This window comes from Ambystoma mexicanum, chromosome 3q, assembly GCF_040938575.1.
Source record: "Ambystoma mexicanum isolate Mex_15411 chromosome 3q, UKY_AmexF1_1, whole genome shotgun sequence".
In the NCBI taxonomy this organism is placed as follows: Eukaryota; Metazoa; Chordata; class Amphibia; order Caudata; family Ambystomatidae; genus Ambystoma; species Ambystoma mexicanum.
Window position 1 is genome coordinate 1,066,163,253 of NC_090926.1, and position 15,201 is coordinate 1,066,178,453.

Here is a 15,201-nt window from a genome sequence, read left to right on the forward strand (position 1 = left end):
CATCTTAGACCAGGTAGCAAACCGGAATAGCAATATAGAGATTGTAGACACTACCCTGTATCTGGTTTGACCACCTCTTTGTAGAATGTTATCTCCAGCTACCGGAGAAACCAGCGCAAAAAAACGAATGGCCTTAGGAGAGTTTTCAGTAGGAATCTGAATAAAGTAAAATCAGACTACATAGGCAACTGCTTAAATGTACTCTTGGACCCTAACAGGGACTTAGATACCCTCTATGTGTTAACAGCTACCTATGGCAGGCACTTGGTCACGCTGATGGTCAAAGTTGCTCTCATGAAGTCAACAAATATTTGAGATAGACTGTGTGATCATAACAGGTTCACTCCAGCTTTAACTAACCTCAAAAAGAAAAAAGGACAAAAAAATAAGTCTGACAGAAACAAGGCAGCCTGGAATTTGCTGGGAAAAAAATCTATAACTGAAAATGTATTAAACAAAAAAGAGTTTAACAAACGAATTGAAAGTGCTGCGAACAACACTAGAAAACTTGAAAAGCCCAACGTGCAGCCACAAGACTTTGCTCCCACTAATGAAAATTCAGTACAGCAGGCATTTTTAGGTAAGGTCAACCTGGCCTGTGCAAAAATTGTCAATAGCTTAAGTAGGAATGGACAGCGAGACGTTGGAGGCCAAGGAAAACATAGTGCAACCTAATTTCCGGTTTAATCCTGTCACTATGGCAGAGATGGAGAGAGTTCTTGAGAGTGTGTGTCCCACCACTTGCCCAGGTGATATTTTTTCTCATCTAAACTTATATTTGTCCCTTTCTTTGTATGTTTTGTCAATGCGACCTTTGTCCATAATATGGTCCCTGACACAATTAAAGAAATGGTGGTAACCCTGCTCATATACACATCAGGTCTTATCCCTAAAGCACCCCATTGAGACCCATTACAAACAGCCCCTTTCGCCTAAAGATTGTGGATAAGATCACTGCTATCCAGATACAGGAACATCTCAAATGTTCAAGGCAATCAGGCTGACGGGCAAACTACGTGAAGGAACGTGCCCTGTTGGACCTCCAAACTCAAATGATAGACGCCATGGACAGAAGTGGGGCAACTGATATTATTAGACCTATCATCAGCACATTCGATGTTCTAGATCATGAGAGCCTTCTGAAAACTCTATTGGAGTTCCGCAGGCTGCATATTTATCCCTGGCCCTGTTTAATGTATACATCAAACACCTTTGTTACCGGCTGGCAAAAATGGGGGTAGAATTCACCAACTACGCGGATGACATTCAACTGCTGATGGAGTTAAGTGCAATTATACCAGGGACTCTGACAGGTTAGCGGATATATATGGGTTCATGAACAACTAGATGCCAGCAAACTGGATGTGCTTGAATAGTTCAGACTGAATTTATGATCTATGGATCAGCGCAAGTTAGGGCAAAATTGGACTCAAAATACCTGCGTTGCTGGATAAGGTGAAGACCCTTGGTATTCTTTTTGAGGCCTCACTAGGTGCAGATGCACATGTTCATGGCACTGTTTAAAAATCCCAGTATCATTTGAGTGTGTTGAGGCAGGGTAAACCATTCGTCTCCAACAAGAATTGTGAATCCTAAGTTAGAGTCATAATCGTGCCCAGAGTAGACTATTGTAATGCACTCCTAAATTATGCTAGTAAAGATTGTTCCCATAAGCTCCAGATGGTACAGAATGAGGCAGCCAGGATAGTCATTTTCCCGAGAAGAGAGCATACCTCCCTCGTTGGGAAAGAGCTGCACTGGCTGCCGGTAGCCACTAGAGTGTGCTTTAAGTAACCTCATGCCTCTATGGGAATTAACCTTTCTATCTCAAACAGAGTCAGGTAAGAAACAAGCAGACCCTTGTGCTCAAGTAACACTTGTCCGCCTCTCCTTTTGTGCTCCAGTTACTCTAACCTTGCGTTTCCTCCTTAGGGGTATTTGGGGAACCTACCTGCCCTAACCTCTTTATCTTCCCTACCCTTACCTTCTTCCTAGCAAAGTACACCAGGGTGATTCCGAATCCCAGGAGAGCAGGGTTTGGAGACCGGTAAGAGACGGATCAAGTTATAAGTGAACGGTTAAGTTGTATATTGTGTCCCTGCCTACACCGGTCTCCCTATAAGGTGTGTTGGAAGATCACCCTGCTACATTTTTGGAGGCACTGCTGGGATCCCCTTTGGTGCACCGATACCCTCCCTATCCTACCTACGTACCATATATAGGGATTTGTATATAGTATTATAATCATTGTGTTTGATTTCATGAATTTTTCACCTTATTTGACAGATGAGTACCATCCTCATAGATCGGCTTCAGGTAGCCGGCTGGGGGTGAGGGGATTAAGCCTGATCATTGCTTTATCATTGGTGACGTCCCATGGAGCACACCATTACAACAGCTGCTCAGGTTGACTGAGTCCCTAGAGTCACTAACTGGCCAGGTTAAACACCTGGGTAAAGCCCCTGGCCTAGCAGGAACCAGTATCCTGGTCTGCTATGGGCCTAAGGAAGTTGATCCTGAGACATTACCACTTACCATCAACGGGGGAGACCCAATAGTGTCCTATCTTCTCTGGGCATTGAACACTTGGACAGGGTTGCAGGCTAGTGCACCACTCGCACCACATATGCTTAGCCAAAATCCTGCCTTGCCCAGCGCTGTGCCCCATCACCCTGCGGCGCCCAGTGTAGATGCCATCATGGCTGCACCCGTAAGCAGCCCTATTCTACCAGGGCTTAGAGTGCGTGCCAGTGCTACACCAGAGGATAGAGGCGCCAAACTGATTGCTTCCTCCATGGCGGATGCTTTCAAGGACGTGTTACAGGATCCCACCGCAACACCATCTGAGCATGGCCCCTATGTCAGCCTGAGACCCTTCTCTGGGGAGAAACCAACCCCGAGGGGTGAAGAGGAGTACGAACTTTGGGCGGACCACACCAACCAGATGATACACGACTGGAGGGCTACCGACCGGGAGAAGAGGCGTTGCGTCATTTAGAATCTGCGCGGTCCTGCACTGAGAGTCATTCGGGGGCTCTGTGCCACGCATCCAGACCCCACAGCGATGGACATCATGTACACGCTGGATGTAGTGTTTGGAGCCACCGAGTCTGGTGCGGAGCTCATGATGAAGTAATAGGTCACCCGCCTCCAACAGGGTGAGTGCCTCTCTGAATATCGCGCGAGGACTGAGACGATTCTTCAGCTGGCTTTGCAACGGAAGGGGACTGAGCCGAACAGCCTGAACCTGGTCAGGCTGAAACAGGTCACGTGCAGAGCCAAATCTCTGCCGCTGTTACTACTGCAGCTACGACTCAGAACAGACACAGAGACCAGCACCCTTTGATGAACTGGTCTGAGAGGTGCATCCTCTGGAGGGTGAAATGGAGGACACAGTGTAAAGTTTTCAAGGTCAACTGGTGTCTCCATATGCTGCCCCGCAGGATGATCTGCGACATCAAGTAGAGGAGTTGCGCCAAACCATCCAGGCGATGCAGCTGGATATGGTACAGGCCAATCCGCTGCTTGTAATGACAGGAGAGGCTCTATACGACAATCATGAGAGAGAGAACACCAGCAATTCCTGCACGCTCAAGAGCCACGGCATCCCCAGGTGAATCAACGGCATACTGCACCACTCCAGCCTTGGCAGTTCTGCCATAGGTGTGGATGAGGGCCAAACCTTCCGTATGTGCACGAATCCACCGGATTACCATCACGTTGCTGCAAGGTTCCAGGCCTCACACGAGATAGAGGGAAATGCCAGCGAGGATCCAGAAAGCAGAGCACCTGAACCCTCAATACTACCACGCTCCAATCGCTCAGAGGCGAAAACCAACCAGTCTGAGCCACCAGACAGGCCCAAGGCTGCAGTGACACCATCGGTGAGCAAGTCATCTGGGAACCAGCATCCTCCTAGACCGGCTAGTCCACCTGAGAGAAAGATCCCTTGTAGTCAAACTACCAGCAAGCGCAGCACCCAAACATGATGGGCAATACCCGATGGACTCGTAGAACCACACGCCGCTAAAGATTGCTATCGCTGATCGACAGGCACAAGCGCATCTGGATAGCGGCTCACAGGTGACCATTGTTTATGAGCCGTTCTACAGAAAACACTTGGCGCATATCCCATTGGAGCCCTTGGCTGTGCTGAACCTTCTCGGGGTGGGCAATAACCCTTGCAAATATCTAGGGTACATCCGGGTCAGACTGCAGTTTCCACGCGAGGTAGCTGGAGTCAGCGCTCCTATCGACACCCTGGCTCTTGTCTGCAACAGTCGAAGTGAAGATCCTGCAAGACCGGTGGTGATTGGAACTAATTCCTTGATGTTCGATACGCTGGCGGCATTATGTCAGGAAATGGCTGGACCACGATATGCCAGCACATTGTCCATGCATCCCATTGCCAACAGTGCCAACAGGCATACTTGCAGAGAGAGATCTGGTCCAAAGCTCCACCTGATGGACCCATTGGAGATGTTCGCACTTCCTCGTTTGGGCAGATCACAATCCCGGCACGCGCTGCTGTGATGGTTCCTGGCAGAGTGCGACTCAGCAGGGAGCAACCACCAAGACATCTGTTGAGGGAGGCACCAGAAAGTGGAGAGCTCCCAGGGGGTTTACTGGTACAGCTGACCCTGGTGACAGCGGATGGAACAGACCTGAAAACCATCAAGTACCGGTCATTAATGTGACCAATAGGACCATCCGTGTACCAGGATGCACCATCATCGCACAGTTCCACCTGACTGCATCTGTAGCCCCAGCTTGTGGCGCCATCAGGTCATCCGAGACGTCATTGGATCCGAAGACCTTGGAAACTCCTCGATTTCAGAGTGGGATAAGGACCATCTGAAGGAGAAGCTCGCCTTGCGCGCTGATGCATTCTCCACAAGCTCCTGGGATATTGGCAAGGCCCATGGAGTGGGACATCGCATCTGGGTGTCTGATGATAATCCCTTCAGGGTGTGGTCACGACATCTGGCCCCAGGAGATTTGGAGGATGTACACCACCATCTGGATGATCTTCTGCAGGCAGGGATTATCCAGGCATCCAGGAGCCCCTATTCTTCTCCCATTTTCATCGCCCGGTAGAAAAATGAGGATCTCTGAATGTGCATCGACTACCGTTGACTCAACACCCGCACTATTCCGGACCAGTACACCACGTCCCGGCTGGACGAGGCACTGGACTGCCTAACAGGGAGTATGTGGTTTTCTGTCCTGGACTTGCAGAGTGGGTACAACCAGACCCTGATGCATCCGGCGGTTCGTGAGAAGACCGCTTTCATCTGTCCCTTGGGTTTTTACAAGTTCGTCAGGACGCCTCACGGGATCTCCGGTGCACCAGCGACTTTCCAACGCCTTATGGAGAAGACCGTCGGTGACATGAACCTCCTGGAGGTACTGGTGTACCTATATGACATTGTATTCGGGAGGACCCTGGAGGAACAAAACAGGAGGCTCATGAAGGTGCTGGATCGCCTGCGGGAGCAAGGGCTAAAAAGTCAGTGTGGACAAGTGCCAGTTTTGTCGGACAAGTGTCAAGAAGTCAGTCACATCGTCTCCGCGGATGGCATCGCCGTGGATCCGGCAAAGATAGATGCTCTCCTCAGCTGGGCAAGACCTCAAACCCGCAAGGAGTTACAGAGTTGCCTGGGATTGTGTCATTACTACAGGAGGTTCGGTGCTAGATACGCCAACATCGCCCGACCACTTCTGGACCACACCAAAGGGTACCCACCAACGCAGAGGAGCCGGAAGAACACTGTCAACTCTGCGGACCATTATATCATCCAATGGAGCTCTTTGGTGAGCGTTGGACTGACCGATGCCAACAGGCCTTCGAGGCGCTCAAGCGGACCCTCACCACAGCACCTGTCCTGGCCTACACAGGATTCGCAGTTACCTTACATCCTGCATATGGACACAAGTTTTGAGGGACTGGGAGCTGTTCTCTACCAGTAGACCAACGGTGAAACAGGACCGTTTGCTTTCGCAAGCCAAGGCCTGCATGCAGCAGAAACGAATTAACCAGTCCATCAATTGGAATTTTTGTCATTAAAGTGGGCCGTTACAGATAAGTTCCAGATTAACTCTATGGTGCCACCTTCATGGTGAGGACAGACAACAACCCCCTTACGTATGTGTTGAAGTCGACGAAGATGGATGCTACCGGACACTGTTTGCTAGCTGCACTGTTCACATACAACTTCAGTCTACAGTACAGACCTGGGCGCACTAATATCGATGCTGATGCCCTCTCTCGGAGGCCTCATGCTCAGTCGGATGATACAGCTGGATCCACCTATTAGAAGGAGCTATCTGCCAGGCTGCAAGTCAGCAGGAGCCAGACAGAACCAGGAGCATGGCTTGCTTAGGATCGTCAGCTGAGGCGGTACCTGGCATCTACTGCAACATCATCAGTCTGGAGGTATCTGAGCTACCGCGTCTGACCCGTGATGAGATCTGTATGTCACAGCTAGCGGATCCTGGCATCGCTCTGTTCCTGAAAGCCAAGACCACAGGATTGGAGGCGTCCAGAGACGTCCTTCATGCCCCAGAGCAAGCTGCAATGCAGAAGGAGTGGAAAACGCTTGTGCAGAAGAGTGGAATCCTGTACAAGGAAAGCAAAGTTGGAGACCGGCTACTACATTGCCTGGTTTTGCCACATTGATTCCGCTGAGCTGTACTGCATGCACTCCACGACCAGCACGGACATCTGGGTAGTGACGGAACCTTCGAGTTGGTCCGCTCAAGGTTTTTCTGGGCCATACTAGCAGCAGATCTCAAGTATTATTGTCAGCACTGCGCCAGGTATGTCACAAGACTGTGGCTCGTCCTGCAGCCTATCTTCACCATCTGCAGGGTGGTTCCAGGCCCAGTGCCCTTATATGCATAGACTTCCTCAAGCTGGAGATGGGTAGGCAAGGTGTGCAAAACATCCTGGTGGTGACAGACCACTTCACTCGGTACGCGCAGGCGTTTTCCCACCAAAGATAAGCGTGCTATCACTGTTGCTCGCGTGTTGTGGGAAAAATACTCTGTGCACTATGGCTGGCCGACCAGGATTCATTCCGACCAGGGTCCAGACTTTGAATCGACACTCCTCAAGCAGAGGCTGGAGCTGGTTGGCATCACGAAGACCTGTACAACTCCATATCACCCTCAGGGGGATGCCCAAGTGGAGAGGTTTAATCGTACCCTCTTGGGCATGCTGGGCACCCTGAGGCCAGAGTAGAAGAACAGATGGAGTCAGCATGTGGCCACCCTGACCCATGCATACAACTGTACGAAGAATAATGCCACCGGGTTTACACCATATTTCTTGATGTTTGGCAGGGACGCTCGGCTGCCTGTAGAACTGTGTTTTGGAGTGTCCACAAACGGAACAGGCAGCGATAACTACGCCAGTTATGTTAAACAGCTCAAGCGTCAACTGGAGCAATCCTATCAGCTCGCCCCGGCTTCTGCGGAGAAGAGGGCAGATGGGAACAAACGCCATTACGGCGCAAATGTCAGGTTTCACGCTCTTCAACCTGGAGATAGTGTGTTGATCCACAGCTTGGGAAAGAAGGGACGCAACAAGCTAGGTGACAAGTGGGAGTCACAGCCTTTAAATCGTAATGCATCAGCTTGGAAAGCTCCCTGTCTACTGACTGCAAGAGGAAGGACTGCCAAGGAACATAAAGACCTTGCACCGGAACCAGTTGCTCCCAGTCGGGGATGAGGTTGAGGTGACACTGTAGGTGACAGATGAAGAACCGGCCAAGGGGCCGGTGACGAGACAGCAGCGACTCCGTGCTGAGAGGCCCGAAGAAGATCCTTCGAAGGTTCAATCCCCAGAAGCTTCTCCAGCTACTGGGGTTGAGCGATCAAAAGGTCAGCCGGAAACCATTGGAGACACTGATGCCGAGGGTGATCAGTTTGGCATCTACCCAGACCGAGGGTTAGATCAGACACTAATGTGGGTCCCTAAACCCGCTGATTCAGAGCCTACGCGTAGTGTACCGGAAAGCCATCCCCAGTTTTCCTTCAGAGGTTGTTCCCAATCCTGCGCCTATCGCCCCTGCCATGGTGGAAGTGGTAGAGGAACTGTTACCCATTCCTCCACTGGAATCTAGGGTCCCTGACTTGTTGCAGAATACTCTGCCAAGTCTGGGAGAAGACCTACATGAGGCCTCGGCTGTTCTCCGTCGTACAACCAGAGAGAGCAGACTGGTTATGAAAATAATATATGATACAACAGGGGTCCAGTGTGAGGTTCCAGTCAGTTACTCTCAGTCTTCCTTCTCTAGAGCAGGTTCCTATGAGTTCAGGGGTACTGTGGGAGTTGCCCGAGATTCAAGGTACTGGGTGTCAACCAGTTGCCTGTTCTAAATCATGGCTTGACTGTTTTTTTGACTAGGCCAAAGCTATCCTCAGGGCCGAGGATAGTTCAAGGAGGGGAGTGGGGGGAGCATGTAACCCCCAGTCAGGGGGATAAAAAAAAAGGATCTCAAATTGAAGAAAAAAGGAAATCGGGTCCTGAAAATGAAAAAAGAAAATTGGATCCCCGGCACAGCTCTTCCGCCAGATATCCAATTTTCTTTTTTCATGAAGTAAAAACCAATTAGAGTGAGGGACCCCCCTGCGTGTACACACAAGGGTCCCTTTACGCTGAAAAGAAAAAAAAAGTTCACTTGCGCGAGCGGAGCACCGGTGACAGTTCGAGAAACCCTGTAACAGGGTTGGTGGCACTCCGCTCAGTGCCGTTGAACGCCCAGCTCAAGCCTTTAGATTGTCACTCCCCTGATTAGCAGGGGAGTGCCTATAACCAGTGCTGTCCCCCAGGTGGCCCTCATTCTGGGGCATATTTAATTACTGGCACTCCCCATAGCAGGGGAGCACCTTCAATGTGTTTTAGCCCTTCTGGGGGCTTAAATTAAGAATAAGGGCCACCTTCCTTACAGGTGTCCCACAAGAACTCCCTAGCCCACACCTTGCAGATGTGGCCCAGGTGGAGTGAGGAGTGTGGGGCCCCCAACGCTGCCTCTGAGTGCTGGCTTGTATATGACATACGCAGCCCAGCCTACATAAAAATGTAAAGACTTTGGGTCCCCCACACACTGTTGCTGCTGCAGCCTGCCGCCCACTGCCCGGAGAGTCGACATCAAAGAGCACAGGAAGAAGGAAGAACGATCAAGCGGGCAGCAAGGACCTTGAGACAGACCTGGCCATGTTGTCTTACAAGTAAGGTTTTTTTTAAATAGGTTTTTAATACAGTGCACTATATAGACTTTGTATATATTTTTACAGTCATTTTATATTTTTAAAGGACTTTTTAAATTTTTGTGTTTTACGTTTTACTAATGCAGCTGCTTAGGAGAATTTAAGTTGTATATATTGTCTAGTGTTTTGCCCCTTTTTGTAAAAAAAACTCACAAAACCCCACTGGTGTACTGGGAAAGTATATAAGACAGCTTAAAACAACTAAAAAGAACCGTACACCAGCATTCCTTTTATCCGCCTCTCCTTTTGTGCTCCAGTTACTCTAACCTTGCGTTTCCTCCTTAGGGGTATTTGGGGAACCTACCCGCCCTAACCTCTTGATCTTCCTTACCCTTACATTCTTCCTATCAAAGTACACCACAGTGATTCCGAACCCAGGAGGGCAGGGTTTGGAGAAAGGTAAGAGGCGGGTCAAGTTATAAGTGAAGGGTTAAGTTGTATATTGTGTGCCCACCTACACCAGTATCCTTATAAGGTGCGTTGGAAGATGACCCCGCTACAAGGAGATACAGGAGGGGCTCATGGAAAATCAGGCCTGAAGGACTACCCTTCCACTTTTCTCTGACTAGCTCCAAAGACATTCTTCTCACAACTGCTGGCAATACTCATGTTAAGCTGTCTTGTGGTTGAGGTCCCTGGAAATCTCACAATTAGCCAGCCGTCAGTTCCACCAACCTGACAATAAACAGACTTTCCAGTGAGGGAGGAGGGAACTCTCTCGGTCTTAAAAGCACTTTACATGGACATTTGAACATAACCAAAGTTAAGGAGGGCCTGGGCACTAGCAGGGACCAGCGAGAATATTGTGGGGTTGCCTACCATTGAAGAGAACCCAATGAGAACTACCTCTGATACGTAACTTTAAGCTTGAGAAGATCCAATTTACTTTCAGTCAGGCCACTGTGCAACACTTCCCATAATAGACCTTTTAACTTGATTCCAAAGTCTCAGCATATATCTTGGTCCCAGGTGTCTGACGCGAGAGGTTAAAAGTGAAAAATACCAATTGTACTCTCTGCGTCAAAAAGGGCTCCAACCATTTCAGATCCAGACCACCCCACTCCCCCACACAACCAATATCCATCCCTCAATCCATGAAACAAAACTCTATGGGAAACTATCGAAGGCTGAGGACAGATAGGAGCACCAAAGCAAAGCATGTGAGAAGGAACAAGCTATTTACCTGTAGCTGTTCTCCAGCTTGGGTCTGGCACGGATTCACATGCTCATGAATATTCCCCGTCAGGCCGGGAATCCTCGGAAAAAGAAAAAACAGTTTAACTTTCACTTACAAACTGTCTTTCTCCTTTAAACCAATCACTGAGCTCTGGGTCATACTGCCCCCAGCCAATGACTGCCCTCTCCGCAAGTCCCTCCTCTGGCAGCCATTTCCAGATTTGGTAGCACGTAAAGTGGCAGCATAACCAAGAAGAGCCGCAAAGAGGCAGGAGGGAGGGTTTGCATGCGAATCCATGGCAGACACATGCTGGAGAACAACAGCTACAGGTAAGTAACTTGTTCCTTCTCCGGCATGGGGTCTGGCATGGATTCACATGCTCATGAATAAAGAATACATAGCAGTAAATAAATACACAACCACGGGAGGTGGCAAGGCTCAAGAGAAGCAATTACTCTTACCTGCGGACAAGGCTCACCTTCAAGCGAACAGGTTGCGTAGCACTGCTTGGTCGACCCTCGACTCCTCTCTGGAATCCCGGTCGACGCAAAAGAACTTATTGAAGGTGTGCGTAGACATGCACAAAGCCACCCTGCAAATGTCCAGCAGGGGCACACCAGACAGGAACGCCGTCATTGCATCGATCGCTCTGGTGGAATGGGCTCTCGGATGGCCGGGCAGCGGTCGGTTTGCCAACCGGGGACAGTGCGTGATACAGCCAGAGAGCCACCTGGAGATAGAAGCCTTGGACAAAGCTTTCCAATAGTTCACAGGACCAAATTTCACGAAAAGTGGAGACGTCTTCCGGAACCTCATTGTGCATGCCACATAGAACTTCAGAGCACAAGCACATCCAGCGAGTGCAAATTCCTCTAAGCCAGCGACGAAGACGTCGGAAAAAACACAGGTAACACCTAAGGCTTGCTGAGTTGGAATTCCGACTAAACCTTTGGCATGAAGGAGGGATGCGCCCGCAGCACCACCCTGGTCTCATGGAAAGTCAGATAAGGCCGCTTGCAGGACAGGGCCTGGATCTCATCTACCTTCCTGGCAGAGGTTATGGCCACTAGAAAAGCCATTTTCCACAAAAGGAACTTGAGGGGCATGATGCATAGGCTCGAAGGGGGGCCCCATGATCCTTGTCAGTACCACGTTGAGTTCCCATGCCGGGGCGGGCGCCTTCACCTGCGGGAAAGATCTGTACAGTCCTTTGGTGTAGAGGGAGATAACCGCCAGATGTACCTTGATGGAAGCGTGCGCCAACCCCGCCTTGGCCAAAGACAACAAGTACGGAAGAACCTGAGGGGCCGTGACCCCCAGGAGGTTGATCATCTGCATTCGGCACCAAGTAGTGAAGCGCTTCCACCTGTGCCTGTAGCACTTAAGAGTCAACAACACTCTGGCCATGGCAAGGACCTCCATGCAGTCCGCCGGCAGCTCCTTCCCTCCGAACTTTAAGGCTGCAGGAGCCAAGCCTTCAGGTTCAACTATCCTGGGTCTTGGTGCAGGATTGCGCCTCCCTCCCTGGTGGGTAGATCTGTGACCACTGGTAGCTTAACTGGAGGTGACGTTGACAGGCTGAGAAGGTCTGGGTACCAAATCTGCCTCTGCCACGCCGGGAAGACGAGGATTATTCTGCACCGTTACTGTTTGAGTTGACCGATGACTCGCAGCAGCGGCAACGGGGGGAATGCGTACAGGAACAGGCCTTCCCACAGCAAGGAGAACGCATCCCCTATGCTCCCTGGCTGTTGGAACCTGCTGGCAAATCTCTGGCATTTGGAGTTAGTCGCTGTCGCAACCAGGTCGATCCGGGGTATGCCTCATCTGGGGAAGAGGCTGTCCACTTGATCCTGTCGAAGCTCCCACTCGTGGCAAGAGTGTAGTTCCCTGCTGAGGGAGCCTGCAACATTGTTCTCGACTCCCGCCAGGTGAAAAGGAATGAGAAACATCCCCATGGCGACGGCCCAGTGCCACAAGTCCTGCACTTCCCTGAAGAGCACTGGGGATCTGGTGCTCCCCTGCTTCCAGATTTAGAACATTGTGGTGGTATTGTCTGTGAAGACCCTCACCATCTTGCCCTTGTGAGACAGAAGGAACAACTTGAAGGCCCAAAACACTACCTGCAGCTCCAGGACATTGATGTGGAGGTCCCTCTCCTCCGATAGCCACAGGCCGCTGGCATGGAAACGTCCGGTGTGGGCTCCCCAGCTCTCTGGGGACATGCCCATGGTGACCGTCTCTTGGTATAGGGGGCTTTGGAAATTTGTGCCCCCGGCAATGTTGGAGCACACGCCCTACCACCTTATCGCTCGACAGAACTCCTCGTCAAGCACAATCCGGTCTGCAATGCTTCCAGATTCTTGGACCCACTTAGCATCCAGGAATTCCTGAAGGGGCCGTATCCGCTACCTGCAGAGTCTCATCGGGTAGATACACGACGACATCATGCCGAGCTGCGACTTGATGGTCCGTACCGTGGCGATCTTCAGTGCCTAGAATGGCTGCTATTCTCTCCTCCGAGGGAGCCGCCAGGCAGGAGACCGTGTTGAGCCTGGCCGTCAGGTACAGCATGTCCTGTGATGGAATCAAGCAAGATTTTGGATTGTTCACTGAGAACCCCAGATTCGTCAGCAGCCAGACAGTCCTGTCTGTGTGTTTGACAGCGATCTCCCTTGACTTGGCCCGGATGAGCTACTCTTGCCGCCACTGGTGCCAGGCACTTTGTAAACACCTGGGCACCGACTTCAGTCCAGAATGGTAGGGCCTTGAATTGGTAGTGCTGACCTTGTACGACGAAGCGCAGGAAACTTCTGATGCTTTTCGTGAATGGGGACGTGGAAGCGTCCTCTAGATCCAGCGACGTCAGGAAATCTCCTTCGTCCAGTTGGCCAAGCACGTGTTGCAACGTGACCATCCTGAATTTTTGGGACTTGAGGTACTTGTTTAGCCTACGCAGGTCAAGAATGGGCCTCCAGCCCCCGGTCGTCTTTTTTACTAAGAAGAATTTGGAGTAGACTCTGAAGCCTCGACACGCTTGTCATCGGGGAGAAATTCCAGCAACAGGGCCATCTTGTACCACCGCTCCCCATCATACCTGGCCAGGATTGCGATAGCATTCGCTGCCTTGACCATCACCGCTGCTGAGTAGATCACCTTTTTACCCGTGGCGTCCAACTTCTTTCTCTCGTTGTCCAGGGGAACGGAAGCCGAAGATGATGGATTCAAGGACTTCTTCCTCGCAGTTACTGAGACCACAGAGTCCAGGGAGGGCTGCGATCGCAGGCACTTGGGTGCAGACTCCAGCACCGCATATTTCTTTTACAGCCTGTCTCTTTTCGCTGGGGCTGAGGCGGGATTCCTCATGAGCACCATGGCCCTCAGCCCAGACATCGTCCAGGAGAGGCACTGCCAGAATGGTCTTCCTCTTTGCCTCTCGCCGCTGGTAAAGGAAACCCTCCTTCTTGGTCTCTTCTGGCATCAGCTGGAAGAGCTCAGACACACAGGCGACCATGGCGTGGAACGATCCCACTTGGTCCGATGGAGAGACTCTGTCCGTCGCCGCCGGTTCGGGGTGGGGGGACATGTGTGTAAGTTGATGTGGGATGCAGTTTTCTCTTCGCCGGGGGGCCCAGTGTCACCAGGAGTGTTGGTTCCGTCGGCATCCTCCTCTGGATCTCTAACACGTCTCTGGAGGTGGAGGGGGAGTAGGCTTGCTGGGTCCAGCACCCAAGTCGCCGTTGCCGCCCCCCTAGACGATTTCACCGTCGTCCTCCTTGGCATTTCCACCGTAGTCGGCGTCATCATCATCCTCGTCATCGTTCCCCGCGTCCTCCATGACCCCGTGAAAGGGCGCCATGTCCTCATTGTCTTTTGAAGAAATATCCATGCCTTGGAGCACCGTAGAGGCCTCCACTGCCTCCCCCTTCTTTGCGTTCTGAGGGGTCGTAGCTGGGCTGTAGGGCTGGCATCTTCTTCTCAGGTGTTTTCTCCACCGGCCTGGCCAAAGTTCCCGCCTGGGAGGAATGAGCACTCTGGGCGTAGCCAGTGTCTCATGGACCGGGTCAGCCCCTTACGCCTTCGAGAGGGTGGCCGCTACCAGCTAGATTGTTGAGGATGACTTCTCCTGAACCACCTGGGCCTTCAGGGGCAGCCCGGTCACCTTACTCAGCGCCTTGGCCTTCTCCGGCTTCTCCTGCAGCGTCCCGGGGTTAGTTGACTTGCTCTTTGGGGTGGAGCTAGAGCGAAAGCTGGAGATGGAGGCAGATTGTGATGATGAACGGGACCTGCTCATTGTGGGACCCGCTTGTGCGGCTACCCCGACGGAAACAGACTCGCTGTGCTCGGCCTTGTATTGGGCCCCCACAGATGGAGTGCCCCCAAAGGAGCCTGCACCTTTGACCGGCCGGTCCTAGGTGAGGCATGCCCCTGCTTGCCGCACGTGGTAGAGGCATTGGCGTTGAGCCACACCGTCAATCGTCTGTGCCGATCCTTCATGGTGCATTTGGCGAATTCCATGCAAATTTCACAATCCGCCTCTTTGTGATCCAGATGGAGACAGCAGAGGCACTGGGAGTGCTTGTCATCCACAAACATTCCTCAATCCGCAGCTGGAGCAGAGCTTAAAGAGAGAACCTCCGTCCTCCTCCTCTGGCATGGGCCGGCATGCGGTGTAGGCCCGATGGCCTTCTGGAATCTTCGATGAAAACTCAACGATTCTTGCCCTTGAGGGGTGACGAAAGATGCCGACA

General features: G+C 51.4%; 1 protein-coding gene across 1 annotated transcript in view; it reads right to left on the reverse strand.

The window, feature by feature from the left end:
• LOC138583240 (guanine nucleotide-binding protein G(o) subunit alpha-like) overlaps positions 1-15,201 on the reverse strand; it is a 1,018,345-nt gene that overhangs the window by 609,176 nt on the left and 393,968 nt on the right. The window lies entirely within an intron of this gene.